Raw genomic sequence first — 14958 nt, forward strand, 5'->3', positions numbered from 1 at the left:
ACACTGGTGTTGGCTGTTGAGTGGGGCACAAGTGGATCTTGCACTGTTTTGGGTATAAATAGAGGACTCAGCCCAGCATCTCTCCCCAACACTAAATTCAGAGAGGTTTAAGAAATGGAAATTACAGTCTAAACTCATGTGCTTGCACAAGGCTGAAGAGAATAATATCAAGATAAAGAGAAGGCATTTAAGAGCAAAGAATGAAAAACAGCCAGATTGGGAAAGATTTCAGTCCCTGGCCTAACATACAGTTAATGGATTGCACTGCCGATAAATGGCCCTAATCCGTAGCTGTACTGGCTCTGCATTGCACTGCACTGGCTGCAAAAAATGGTCCTAAAGTTACATAGTCAGTCACAAGAGAATCACCTCAAAGAAAGAGCATGTGGCACAGAGCTAGTATAAGCTCCCTCACCGCCTCCCATCCCTACAACCAATGTAGAGATGTGGCTAAGGAAAAGAGGGCACAGCCAGTGTTTCCCAGTGCCCCAGTGATTCCCTAGCTGCCGTAATGGCCCCTGGAGGCCAGTGGCAGCTGACCTATATTAGAGCAGTCCTCAGGCTGTTTTACCTCACAATAGGGGATTTAGGATTAAGGATCACTAAATGGCACACAATTCAGCTCAGGCTCATGAGAGCGCAAAGGTGGCTTAAAACCACCTTTGCATGCCCCCCACTTCTGAGTTCCACTGTATGCTCCTCAGCCACAGCTAAGGGTCAGGGCCAAATATATAGACTAGTGTGGTTTGAAGAAACACTTACAAGGGAAAACAGGTATTTCAACAGCCAACATGCTGAGTAGGATAACGCCTAGGAGCTACTAGAAATGAAAAGCCTTAGACCTATTCATTCTGCTTTGGGAGCAAGAGTACAGAGGAAGGGGAAAAGTGCAGCCTCCTGGACACATTTTAAACATTTCAAGATTGAATAGTTCAAACAAGCATCCCGAAGTTCAGGATCCAGTAGTCCTTATTCAAGCAAAACTCCCATTGAAGTCAATGAGAGTTTTGACTGGGAAAAGTCTGCAGTATCAGGTCCTAGATACTTATCCCTAACTTGTCCAAACTTTTTGTATCTTTTGAGTTTGTAAAATTATGCTGGAAATCACATGAGCAAAGCTTTTTGGGAGAGGGAGGGAGAATTCTCAATATTTTCTGCTGTGTATTGTATTGGAAATACCATGAAAAACCCTTCTCACAGGATACAGTATTATGGCACTTCTGCTTCTAGTCCCAGCTGACCTCAGGAAGCCCTAACATACTAGCAACAATGAAAAATAACAGCTGAATAAAAAAGTAGCCAGATTCTTTTCAAACCTTAAAAAAGGTTCTGATTTGGTTTTGGGTTTTTTTGGCTGATTGGTTGGCTAGGGGAGGACTTTGGGGTAGGCTCCAGAGGTATTAATGGAGGGGGTATTCTATTACTGAGACATTTGCAGCCCAGCTATTCCCTGTGTGATATAACCTCTGGTGTGTTTTATAAAATTGAAAAGGGGCAAAGCAAGAGGATCCAGAAGAAATGTTACTGGAGTCTTGATGCTCCAGCGTGATGGAACAGGCTGCCAGGCTATCCCAAAAGATGATACCTAAGTGAGTTGGGAAGAAGTGAAGCTACCTGGGTGGGTTCCTGAAGGCATTGAAGCCTGGGGTAGAACTGCAAGAGAGCTGTTTAGTTACTCTTTCAGAGGCGATTCCAGTCCTGTATGAGGATGGCTGCAAGACTCCCTTGCAAGGAGGCAAAACTTTAGGTATGGGGGAGCCAAGATAAGTTAGCAACTGACATGAGGGTAGTGTCGCTGGGTGAATTATGATTAAATAGCACTGGCTGAAAATTGGAATTTCCATCTTGTGAGGAATTCAAATATTTCACCTTTTGATCCCAAATTGAAATGAAAATGTGCAATAGCAAAGGTTTGGCATTGAAATGTATCGCCTGAGGTACTGAGCTACTTCATGGAAATTGTAATTTGGGTTCAGGTGCCTCACTCTTCTGTTCTCCTCTATAGGAAGGGCTCCTTAGCTGGACTGTAGTTCTTATGATGCATTGTGATCATGGAACTTCCAGGTTCCACTGCAATGAGTCAGCCAAAGGGAAGAATGGGGTGCAATCCACTGAAGGGGCAGGAGGCAGCTGAACTACATGGCCCATTAGGCATCGGGGCAGCTCAGACAGGTTAATGTTGAACTGACCCAAAGTGAAACATTTTGTTTTGGTTCAACAAATTAAAATGTTTTGATTCAGGCCAACCTGACCCAAAATGCAGTATTTTGTTTAGCTTTTCCTGATGGAAAAACCAATATTTTCCTGCAGCAAATTTCATTTTGCAGAAACTGCATTTTCCATTAAAAAAAAACAACCAGCCCAGCTTTATTATTAAATATTTATATTCTGGTAACACTTAAAGGACTGAGGTGGGGGCCCTATTGTGCTCAGGTCTCTATAAACATAGAACAGAGAAAATCCCTGCCCTGAACAGTTTTACGATTGTGACAGGGTCAGGCCGGATGGCTACAGGAAAATAATAGAAGGCAGATATATTAGCTCCACGTTAAGTAGGTCCCTTTTCCCTGGGTAAGGTAACAGGGAAGGTTACAGAACAATCAGGAAACTTCTGGAGACAATTAAGACAGACAGGCTGATTAGAACACCTGCAGCCAATCAAGAAGCTGCTAGAATCAATTAAGGCAAGCTAATCAGGGCACCTGGGTTTAAAAAGGAGCTCATGTCAGTTTGTGGTGCGCGTGTGAGGAGCTGAGTGTGAGAACGTGGGCTGTTGGAGGACTGAGGTGTACAAGCATTATCAGACATCAGGAGGAAGGTCCTATGGTGAGGATAAAAAAGGTGTTGGGAGGAGGCCATAGGGACATAGTCCAGGGAGTTGTAGCTGTCGCACATCTGTTCCAGGAGGCACTCTAGACAGCTGCATTCCACAGGGCCCTGGGCTGGAACCCGGAGTAGAGGGCAGGCCTGGTTTCCCCCCAAATCTCCCAACTCCTGGTCAGGCACAGGAGGAGTTGACCTGGACTGTGGGTTCACAAAAACGGCCAAGCTGAGGGCTGCCATGAAACTCCAAGGTGAGCAAATCCAGCAATAAGCGTAAGACCCACCAAGGTAGAGGAGAAACTAATCTCCTCCACACAATCTAAAGACACAAACAGATGAAGAATAGGGGCTAAGGATACAACAGACAAGCAAATGAATCTGATTGAGATTTGACATTGCTTTGCTGAATAATCTGGACAAACTTTAGATAAATCTTTGAACTTCTGCACCTAAACCATCTGAGCGTTGTTCATCGCTAGCAGAAATGTCATGACATGAAAGACAAAGCCAGTCTCAGTGCTTTTGCTTCCCTAAATGAAATCAGATTCTGGTGCTGTGCTAGTTCAAAGAGTCTGTACCTGGGGGTGCAGATTAGGATGGCTCATGTCGTTGGTTGTGTTCAGTGCCCCCAAAAGGCTGTGCCTGTAGCTGACATGTGATCTTCATCTGAGTAACTTAAAGAAAGTTGAAGGGCAGCATAGAGGAGTGAACAGAGTTACTATTCTGGTGCCGTAATGAACTGGCCTTATTCAGACCCATGAATGGTAATACTGCCTAGGAGGCTGAAACTATAACTGTTTCATTTTGATGTAGCTGAGTAGATTGGGGAAGACATCTGCTTTGGAAATGCATTTGGCACAACAAATAACATTTACACGACTGCTTCTGCAAATATCGCTGTGACATTTACTGATTTTAAAACCCTGTATCCTTAACTAACCCCTTATGACAACAGAGCTATTGGCTCTTTTAAAGAGAGAGTTCATACTTTTCTCCCTCGGAGCAGCAATTTTATTATTATTATTTATTAATACACTGCTACAGCTGTGCATGGCATTTTGCAGACAATTAAAAAATATAGGTCACCTTCCAGAGGAGCTAACAATCTAAATCCCTGATCCTACATTAAGCTCCACATGGGCAGCATTTGCACCTGTGCACAGCCACATTGAAGTCAGTGGGAGTTTCTGTGGTCTCAGGGTTTGAACGCACAGAGCTCATTGCAAAATCAGACATAACACCGCATGGCATGACAAGAACAATAACAAAACCCAAGTGGGGAGAGTGTTTAGGCAGGCAAGAAATATGGCATCTGAGTGTGAGGTGCTTATTGTTATGTTTTCATCTTACTAGGTTTTCTTTTTAAAAAGATCAGTAGATAAAATATAGGACAGTGGAATATTGGTCCAGGTGGAGATGGGCTATGGAAGGCTAATGAGCTGGTGGGAGTGGGGGAGAAGGAAGAGGACAGATGTCAAGATCCGGTGTTTTGATTTCAGCACCTCCCTCATTAAATTTAGAAAAACAGGTAAATTCAATGTTGCCAGCTTACACAATATTTGGTGAATTTCTTAAAGCTTCAGCCCCTGGCATCATGTGATTATGTGAGAATCTCACCTTCCATTTAAAAAAAAGTAAGTTTCTAGTAGTGGCGTAGCTAAAGTGGAAATTTGGCTGGACTCCTGAAAACTGTAGCTTTGATGACCTAAGGTTTCAGTGGACAGACATGGTTAGCTCTCGTAGATACCCTGACAAGTACTATGTCTCTTTTTGCTTATGCACTGTCCTAGCCACTTCCTCTCTTCTTTATGGATACAATGCAACATTCCAGACGTGGCCCACAACACAATGTTCAGCCATTGTGAACAGTCTTAAAATGTTAGGGGCCTGATTTTAAGAAGTGAACACCTAAAATTTCACTGAAGTCAATGGAAGCTCCAAGTGCTCAGCAGATATAAAAGCAGGCCTGGTGCCTACAGCGTTTTCTTTGGTGTAGATAAAGTAAATGGGATAATACCAGAGTAACTTACCCAAGACATATTTCTAGTTCCAAAAAAAGAATGAAAGTCAGAACCTGCATTTCAAAAGCACGTTAAAATGGGCTGCTAGTACATACACAGGACTTTGAAATGGAACATACTAGAACCATTAAATGTCAACTGCAAGAAAGCTCAGGCTCTCAAGAAGGAACATTTTGAAAAACTAAAGAAATCCAGGTTGAAATTGCTTTTTCAGAGATACCCATGCCAGAAATTAAGGACAACAATAATAAACTTGTTTAACAACTTGTTTTTAAGAAAAATGGGCTGTCTCATGTTCTCCTGATATTCCAGAGACTTCACATAGCAATGAGCTTGTGAAAAGTTTCACAACTTATTGTACAGGACACTTTCCTCTTTACCTGCCAACATATACAATGTTTTTGTCTGACTAGAATGCTCATTCTTCTGGGATTATGAAGCTACATTGTTGGTTTTGTATTTTGGGTTGTAACTAGCTTTAATTTTAACAACCTCCTTCCCCCAACTTCCTCAAAGCAAACCCTTTCTAAATGAAATTTTTCATGTCTAGTCTTGTGTCAAAGGAAATTTTTAGGAGAAATGTGTGAGAATTAGACAAGCATTTGTTGAAGATATCAGAGTCTGAAAATGAGAGGTTTGAGCTGTTTTTTGAATGATCTTCCACTGGTTTATATATTTCATTGTTTGACTTTAGAATGGTCACATTTCTTTTATTCACTTCCTCAATTAGGACTATTTCTTCTGAGTATATTTTAAGGCTGGTGGTTAGTTGAAGCTCAATTTACAACTTTCAGACTTTCAAACGCTTGATTTTTTTTTACTACTATAACATTCTAATATGATTTTTTCTTAAGTAATTTACAATATTGCCAATGCCAAATGCTCAAAAATCATGAGTTAGGCCCCCAAAATCATGAGATTTAAAAAAAAGATAAATGCGGAGCGCTCTTTATTTGCCTTTTGTTTTTTGATCTTTTGGGGTTCATGGGTTTTTTTTCGCTTTTCTATGCAACCATAAAAGCTAGAAACTGGAGGTGTAGCCACCAGTGGGCCTGGGTGGGCCGTGACCCATCCAATTAGTACTCAATCTACCCAAAGTTCACTCGCACTTCCCTTGCTCCCCGTGCCTGCTGTTGGGGGAGACTGCTTCTCTCAACCTAGCTACCCTCATTGTGGGAGGTGGAGTTGCTACAGTGATGGGGGAAAAACCCTGTTCATCGTTGTAGTCTGCATCTACACTATGGGGTTGCACCAGTGTCGCTATGGTGCTGTTAGCTATGCCACTGTAGTGCCCCTAGTGTAAACAGGGCCAGGTGTCATCAAGAATTTACAGTGCCCATCCAGATACTCAAGAAAACTAACTATGCCTTCCTAGCTAGTGAATTGTACCACCAAGAACATGCAGCTCCTGTCCAGACACTACTGCAAATTTGCTATGTTCACACCTGTAGAGTGAAGGCACTTCTAAAATCTATCTTAAAAATCATTGAATAATTTATGCGCCAAGGAGCTTAACGTAAACAGTGGACTCTTCATGTGAGTAACTGCAATTTTCAGAAAATCATGCTAAAGTGGGCTCAACATTTGCTGGCCCGACGTATCTACAGTAACCTTAGTATGTTTACCTATACTTAGAATAGGAGAAATTATGGTACTGCAAGCACTGCAAAGTGACCAACATTTTAATGTTGTCAGTGATAAGTGGTTTTTACAATAAAACCTGCTCAATACATTATTTAGCCCATTTGTTGAGGTGCGCTGTATAATGGCTAATGCAGGAGACTGAAAGACAAGACTCCCGTGTTCTGTTTCCAGCTGTGTCAACAAACTTGTGTGACTTTTTATAAATAGTGTCACCATTCTGTGTCTCAGTTGCACCATTCTATAAAATGTGGATGATAATACTGACCTATCACATGGGGTGTTTGTACCGAATCAGATTTGTTTGCAAAGTGCTTTAAGATCCTCTATTGGTGGGCACTACAGAGGAATACGGTGATATTAGAAGTGAGGCAAATGACCAGATCTATTTCCAGATCTTTTAAAATGTATGTTATGCAGAAAATACTGTTCTTCCCTTTCAGGAAGGGAACAAGGGAAGATCCCTCTCACTTCAACATCTTTTTTTTCTAATTTCTGTTCAGTTTTGAAGTGGTTGTTTCATTGCCTCCTTCATGTCTTCCTGGACTGTACTTTCCTCAGCTTCTCTGCTGTGTTCTCCATGTTCTGGACTGCATGCCATAGTCTGTTACTGTCTGCTTGCTCACATATATCAACCTTCAATGAGCCTCTGGTGACATTGCCACTGGGAACAAATCATCAAAACAAGATGAGAATGTGTCCTCTTGAACACATATTTCCAAGAATTATTGATATAAACAGTTCCCTGACATCCTTAATACCTCTAATTCTTTATAGCCTTTCCATCATTACTGGTTGCATGGTCACCATTAGCAACAGCTATTCTGCATGAGCACTAGAGTGTGTGTAATCTTTCTGTGCTACCTTGATGTCTTCTACCTAGAAATCCCCTTTCCTCTACTGAGCCACCAAAGGATCTTTCTGTGTTGTTCAACTTCAAATAAAACAAAGAAATTAAGTCTAAGTACTATGCATGTGTCACAACACTCAAGAGATGGTTCACAGCCTTCTCCCCCCATGCAAATCATGACAATGCATCCCCACACTTACAGACTGACTTGTTTTCACCTCTTCCACACACCCTCCTCTTCCTTTCCTGCCCCCCCATACACACCCATGTCATTCAATTGCCTCAGGTATTTCTAAAAGTTCAGATTTTTCATCTGTTTTTCATTTATTTGGCTAGTTTGGTGACCTATGTAAAAGAAGTTGATGATCTCAGTACAGTTACCATTGGGCAGATGTCCATATAACGAATATCAGTGATGGTCGATTTAATGCATTCTTTTAGAAGACAGGTCAAGGACTGACTGGACTGTGAAGAGTGAACAACTTTCTCATCCCAGCGAGGCTTGAGTCACACTGACAAAGCAGAGTAGAGGTAGCTTGTACTACAGGTATCTGTGTCCTACCATGGGTAAATAAAGGGCTATCAAACTATCACTTTCCATCAGCATAAAACAAAAAGGAAGTGGGCCCAGGCAGGTATGGTTTGTATTGCACGGAGTCTTTGGCTTTCATATGAAGCTAACAATAATGCATCTCCTGCCATAGTTGGGAGTATCTGAGGCACATCACAGTGTGGCAGTGCACCTTCCCTTAATGCTACTTGCATTTGTGCATGGTGGTGTCAGCCATCGTAGGTTTATACCGTCTTTCTACCACCTGGATTCTTGGACCAGCCAGGCATCAGAGTGGTCTCCAGTGGAAGTTCTAACCTGCAATCTGTGGTTATGGCCCTCTATGTACAAGGGAGTCAGTAAAAAAGGGAAGAGAGGGGAGGAAGTCTCGGTTGCCTCCTCAGAAGCTCCCAGAGTGGCCTCTAGTAGTTGGGAAGAGGAACTGAAGGAGAAACCTTGCTCACCGCCTGCAGCTCTGCTAATGAGTGGAATTTCAGCTGGGATACCAGATAATGACAGCAGGGACAACTGTGTGACTGCAGCTCCATATGAGCAAGACTTGGCAGGTATGTGGGATTATATGACTTACTCCTGTAGATCACACGGCAGGCCTAGGTCACTTTCACCCATTCTCCTTCACCAATCCTCTTTCCATCTTCAGTGGTTCCCAGTCCTCTGACCTAGGCCACCTTCTCTGCCTTCCTCCTCTGTTGACCATCCCTTGTTGCCACATCCTGGCCCCAGCACCTCAGAATCCAGGATTGTGGTTGGTTAGAGCTACACATAAGGTAGCACATAAGGCAAAGAGTACATTAGAGGGGACTCTGATACTAGTTCTCACCTATCCTCCCGTGATGGAAGCAATATTTTTCAGTACTTTTAATATCACCATTTCTGTCTTAGGTTGGATGCTATATATTTCTTTTTTCTTATGTAATTGAAAGGTTTCTTAAGTCAGTTAAGTCCAAAGCAATCTGCAAAGCATTACAAAGGAATCCCACAAAACTGGATGACTGGGCAAAGAAATGGCAGATGACATTCCACATTGATAAATGCAAAGTAATGCACATTGTAAAACATAATCCCAATTATATATACAAAATAATGGGGTCTAAATTAGCTGTTACCACTCAAGAAAGAGATCTTGGAGTCATTGTAGATAGTTCTCTGAAAACATCTGCTCTATGTGCATCAGCAGTCGAAAAAAGCTAACAATACTAAGACCCATTAGGAAAGGGATATATAATAAGAGAAAATATCATAATGCCAATATATGAATCCCTGGTACAGCCACACCTGGAATACTGCATGCAGTTCTGGTTGCCCCATCTCAGAAAGAAGATATATTAGACTTGGAAAAAGTACAGAAAAGGGCAACAAAAATGGTGAAGGGTATGGAACAGCTTCCATATGAGGAGAGATTAAGCAGACTGGGACTCTTCAGCTTGGAAAAGAGACAACTAGGGGGATATGATAGTGCTCTATAAAATCATGACTGATGTGGAGAAAGTGAATAAGTAAATGTTATTTACCTCTTCACATAACACAAGAACCAGGGATACCCCCAATGAAATTAATAGGCAGCAAATTTAAAACAAACAAAAGAAAGTACTTTTTCACACAATGCACAGTCAACCTGTGGAATTCATTGCAATGAGACGTTGCAAAGGCCAGAAGTATAAGTGGGTTCAAAAAAGAATTAGATAAGTTCATGAAGGATAGGTCCATGAACGGCTATTAGTCAAGATGGTCAGGGACACAACCCCATGCTCTGGGTATCCCTAAGCCTCTGACTGTTAGAAGCTGGGAATGGGAGACAGGGGATAGATCACTTGATGATTACCTGTTCTGTTCATTCCCTCTGAAGCACCGGGCATTGGCCACTGTCAGAAGACAGGATACTGGTCTAGATGAACCATTGGTCTGACCCAGTATGGCCCTTCTTATCTTCTTATGTTGGAAAATTGGAGAGGGTACAGAAAAGGGCCACAAAAATAATGTGAGGGCTGGAGAAAATGGCTTACAATGAGAAATTTAAACAGCTCAATCTGCTGGATCTTTGTGAGCTTTGGGTGTCTGTGTGAGGTGAACATATTAACTCGTTCCTGGTGGCTGAGTTACAATTACAGGAGCAGTAGATGTCTGGACAGGTGGAACCTATGTTAGGACTTTTGAAAATCTGAGATGTGTGGCCATGACTTCATCACATCCCCTTCCCATTCCTTTGTTGCCTCATGCTAGTGAATGCTGAGACATTTTATGGCCACGTACAAACCTTTTTTTAAAAATGCCATAAGTGTACAGAGAAGCTGAAAAGACCTTTTTAGTTGCATAAACTGCAAGTTTTCCCCAGAGCACAATTCTGAAAATTATGGCCTGTTTGACTCATTCAAAGCTAGAGAAGTCTATGCCAAGCTGGGAATAAAATACAGGAGTCCTCATTCCTAGGCCTGTGCTTTAACCACTGTACCAACCTTCTTCTCCACAAAGTTAGCTAATGCTAAGAGCATGTGGTTTTATTTCTACTACCATCTATGATATTTTTTCTTTCTATTTTTAAATTGCAGCTAAGACCATCATGTATCCGGTAACCTTGCTAAACTGGACTGGCTGCCCCTGACAAACAGGTACTTGCATAACTGAAAATCCTGCTCCAGGTTCCTAATTGGCTGCAGAATTAAGTTGTCTTAGAAGCTGTTTATCCATTTATCATTAAAAATAGGCCCAGCCAGCATGTTCTTTTGCGTCCAAGGAAGCCTGGCTCTTCAGTTGTGATTTGTAATCCCCCTGCTTATTCCAGGTTGAAAAGTGCACTGGGTCTATGTCAAAACTGTGGATAAATGGACAATAATAGTTACAGGCTTTCCATAAATGTTGCTTGTTAGTTGCTTATATTTTTGGATGACCCCCAGATGCAGGGAGTAGAGGGTGACAGTGTATTTGGAGAGAGCACTGAGAGGAAGGCTGATGGAAGTATATATGAGAAGTGGGGATGTATGGGGGAGATTGGTAGTGGGATTACCTATATGAGCTTCTCCCTTTAACCCAATAGGAAACTTTAAGATGTAGGACTGTTTTTGCTGTGATAGGACTTTCCAGAAGGAGGCAGAAGGGAGCATATCAGGAGGGTACTATGTGATTGCGTTCCCTGGGCTCCAGGCCCAGCTCCCTCGGTGTTGTGTACAATAAATTAAACTTGTGTAATAAATCCAGTTGTTACAGTTTGCATCATTTCAATCATTCCCTAGTGCTTGTAGCACTGAAACACTCCTGACCCACTTCAATGGACTGACAGCCGTTTCCTCTGCAGCTCTGGCCAAGATGACCCATGTGGCCACCAGTAGCCTGAAATGTGTTTTCTCTCTCATCACTGATAGAAGTCAGAGTAGTTGTAACTTTTATTTTATCTTTTTAGTGGAGGAATAACCTATACCATTAGCTCCCCAGCCTATGTCAATCCAATAAAAGCAATTAGTTTCCCTACAGCAGATAGCCTGCTCAATATTTGGCAGCTGCCTTAGAGCATATCCTTGGAGCAGATGGCTGCTAGTCTGCCAAACAAGATATAAATTAGATTTCCAGATGACTGAATGATGGTGACAGCAAAGCTACCATTCATCCTAACTCCTTCTCTATTACACATCCGGTTAGTCCCTAACGGCACAAGTCCTAGCAGTGAGTGCAAGTGACCGGGGCAGAAGAGGGGAAGGAGGAGGGGCAATGCTGTGAGAAGGAGGTATGTGTTGATAGAAACATTTTGCTCTTTGTAAACATTTGGTTTATGATGATTGCTGAATCTGTTTCCTACTTGAGTGAATTGCCAGGGATGAGGTAGTATGAAGGAAATTAGCACAATAGATCAATGGTCTATCTAGCCTGATAATCCTGACTCTGACAATGTCCATTGCTAAATGCATCAGAGTGAGGCATAGATCCCATAATGCTGGTCAATAATTGTGCATTTTATATCATGGGGGACGATTTATTCCTGTTTTGGTTAATGACCAGTTTTGCTCCAATGCCAGCAGAATTGTGTGTGTTTTTAGGGAAGGGCAGATTATGGAACTACTCCCTAGCTGGTCAAGGGGGGGCTGAGGAGCAGCCTGATGATCAGCTCTCTCTTCTATAAATCAGTTTCTGCATTTCAAAAAGTCATTTGAACATGGTTGTTTCTAACTTGTCAAAGATGGAGTGCTTTTTGACAGCTAAGCACAAGGGCTAGGCAAAGTGGTTTGGCCTCATTTCAGCCCCACTCAAAACATCATCGGTTTGAGAGTTCACCTTGAACTCAAACACTGATGGGTTCAGGTTCGGTTTAGAAGTGAGTATACTTTTTTTAAAAAAAGTGTTGGTGGAGGGGAAAAAAAAGAAAAATCCAATGAAAAAATAAAGTGATCTATAAGCACAGATGGGAAGGGAGAACAAAAACAATAGAAAAATAAATCCAGTGACAGTGAGACAAATTGGACTCTGAGTTAAAGTCATGTTTTTCCATTGACGTTCATGGGGCTGTATCAGTGAAGTTCAGAGAATCTTTTTGCCCAGTATGGAAACAAGGGCCCCGAGCCACAGCTGATATGAACAGGTGCATCTCGACTGAAGTCAATGAAACTATGTTGATTTACGCCAGCTGAGAATGTGACCCGAGAACATTCACTTGTGCCAGCCTAGCTTTAGGGAGAATTCTTTTATTTCATGTTCACATCACTGGCTTCTCTTTAGCTAGAAAAACATGTTCTTCCTTAAAAATGGATTTAAATTACAAGAAAGAAAGGTTTGTAAACTCATACTAGTTTAGTGAACCCATTTGTTTGACAGGTCTGCATATTCGCCTCTCCCAAAGGTTCACCCATTCCTACTAAGTGTATCTATAAATATAAAGCTGCAAACGCAGCTGTGTTCGAGTTACTGGGTGGCAAAAAAGTTTTAAAAGCTTAAAAATGGCTTGTCCATCTCCATCGCCCATTAAAAAACATTCCCTTGCAAGTTGTTCTCTTGTCTAAGACTTACCATGAGAAATTTCAAGCCAAGAGGAGTGTTTAGAAGAAAGTTAGGAGTGATGGGGCTTAAAAATGTGGTTCTACACTGAAAAGTGACTAAAATGGCATTGAGGGTTCCATGTTCACGGTTTCTCAATGGCTTCCAAATCAAATGTGCTTAGTTTATAAGTAAAATGATGGGGTTTTCCCCTAAATGCCTCTTCTGAAAACCAAGTTCTTTCATTCATGTGCATTATTGCCAGTCATAAAGATTTATCAGCCCAGATTAGACCCATTGGCCTAGGGGAAAAAGGTGTCTTGTGTAGCATGCTGATTAAGGATATGTCTACACTGCAGTTATGGGGTGCGATTCCAACTTGTGCAGACATACCCAAACTAGCTTTAATCCACCTCGGTCAGCAGTGAAGCTGTGGTAGCACGTGTGAGGAATTACCCAGGGTGCTGGGTGGGCTTGTACAGCCTGTTCTGAAGCGTGCGCTGCCCCAGCTTCACTGCTCTGGTTCCCCAACTAGCTTTAATTTCTACACAAGCTGCAATCACACCCCATGACTGCAGTGTACCCTAGCATGTTAAAATCCTAACGTAGACAAAGCAAGTTATCATTTTCACATGTTAACTGCTTGCGGTAAACCCTCAGATCCCTAGGGTTAAATCCTACCAGATATCATGTGTTAAAATAGAAATACCATCCACACTAAGATTCTTACAGGAGTTCACTAACATATGTTGAAACCCACCTTTGTTCCTAGTGTAGGCAAGGCCAGTGATGCCTTTGTAACCCCATTTCCTCTAGTGGGGTTCCACAGAATAAACTTTTATGGTGGTGATGTACAAAAAAGAATAGACTCCGCTCACTCCTCTTAGCCGTGTTGGTTCAGCATTGCTAACAGGAGTAAAAAACAATAAAAGCCTGTTTTTTTCCACTTAAGTAAGCAGCCATGGGTATGAATTTGTAAAGAGAGCAGCTATCTGTGTATGTGCCCTCCATCTTTGTAAACCTAAGCACCTTACAAACGTTAATGGATTTATTTTTACAACAAATTTGTCAGATATGGAAATATTATTTCCATTTTTCAGATGAGAAATTGAGGTACAAGGAGAGAAGAGACATTCCCAAGGTCACATATGAAGTCTGTATCGGAGCTAGGAACTGTACTCAGACTTCCAGAGTCCCAGGCCAGTGCTTTAGAATAATTGGTAAAATTAAGTATTCTTATTTTCTATAGCACCTTTTATCCTAAAAGACCTTAAAGTTTTTCACAAGCAGTGTACTACATATACATCACCAAAGAAATGCAGCCATCTCTGGGGCTTCAGAGCAGCTGCCATGCACCAGGGCACACTACAGGGGGGATAGAAGCTTTTGGACAAAGACACCGAACTAGGCTGCTTCTCTTAGGCTCTTTAATATCTTCACAAGAACTTGTTTTTCACTGTTTCATTTGAAAGACATTCCCCACCACCACGACAGCAAACTGCAGGGGACTCAATTTACCCATCTTGGAAGTGTGCAGAGTTAAAGTTTGTCAAAGATGTGAAGCTATGGTTCTAGGAACTTATGCATTTAAAATGCAAAACTTAGACCAGTTTGGGGACTGATTCAAAGCCCTAGGTATTTTTATTCCATCCTGGATTATATGAATACCAGAACCATTTCATTTATGTCTACACTGGAGTAAAGGAGTAAAGAAGGAGTAAATTCCAGCTTGAGGAGACATACCCATGCTAATTTGATTAAAGCTAGTGGAGGCATATCTCCTCACGCTGTAATTTACACTTTCTAGCTCTAGTGTAGTCATATTCTAAGTCTACCTCAGACCAGAGCTGCTGCCCAATGCTGTGTAGGAATCTATAATATAAAGTTGCCAGGGACTGGCTGGCACAGATTTTGTCACATATTTTTGTCACACTCTCCATTGCCATGAACCTCAATGTCAGTCATCAAGTGGTCCGAATCTTGTATTTCTTTGAAACACAGCTGGGGGAGAAGCAGCAGCAGTGAGTTCTTGAGCAGAGATGGGTTGGATGCTGGGGTCAGTCTTGGGTGTTTTCATGGCTCATAAATCAGAGTTG

The 14958-nt window shown here is 41.9% G+C and overlaps 1 long non-coding RNA gene across 1 annotated transcript in view; it reads left to right on the forward strand.

Annotated features, from left to right (window-relative positions):
* Positions 1-11556: 11556 nt before the first annotated feature.
* Positions 11557-14958, forward strand: part of LOC311521592 — a 52956-nt gene continuing 49554 nt past the window's right edge. The window contains exon 1 of the long non-coding RNA XR_014711926.1: positions 11557-11621. This is a non-coding gene — a long non-coding RNA (uncharacterized lncRNA). The remainder of the gene's footprint in view (positions 11622-14958) is intronic.

Source organism: Lepidochelys olivacea (assembly GCF_965140295.1).
Source record: "Lepidochelys olivacea isolate rLepOli2 genome assembly, chromosome: 6".
Taxonomy (NCBI): Eukaryota; Metazoa; Chordata; order Testudines; family Cheloniidae; genus Lepidochelys; species Lepidochelys olivacea.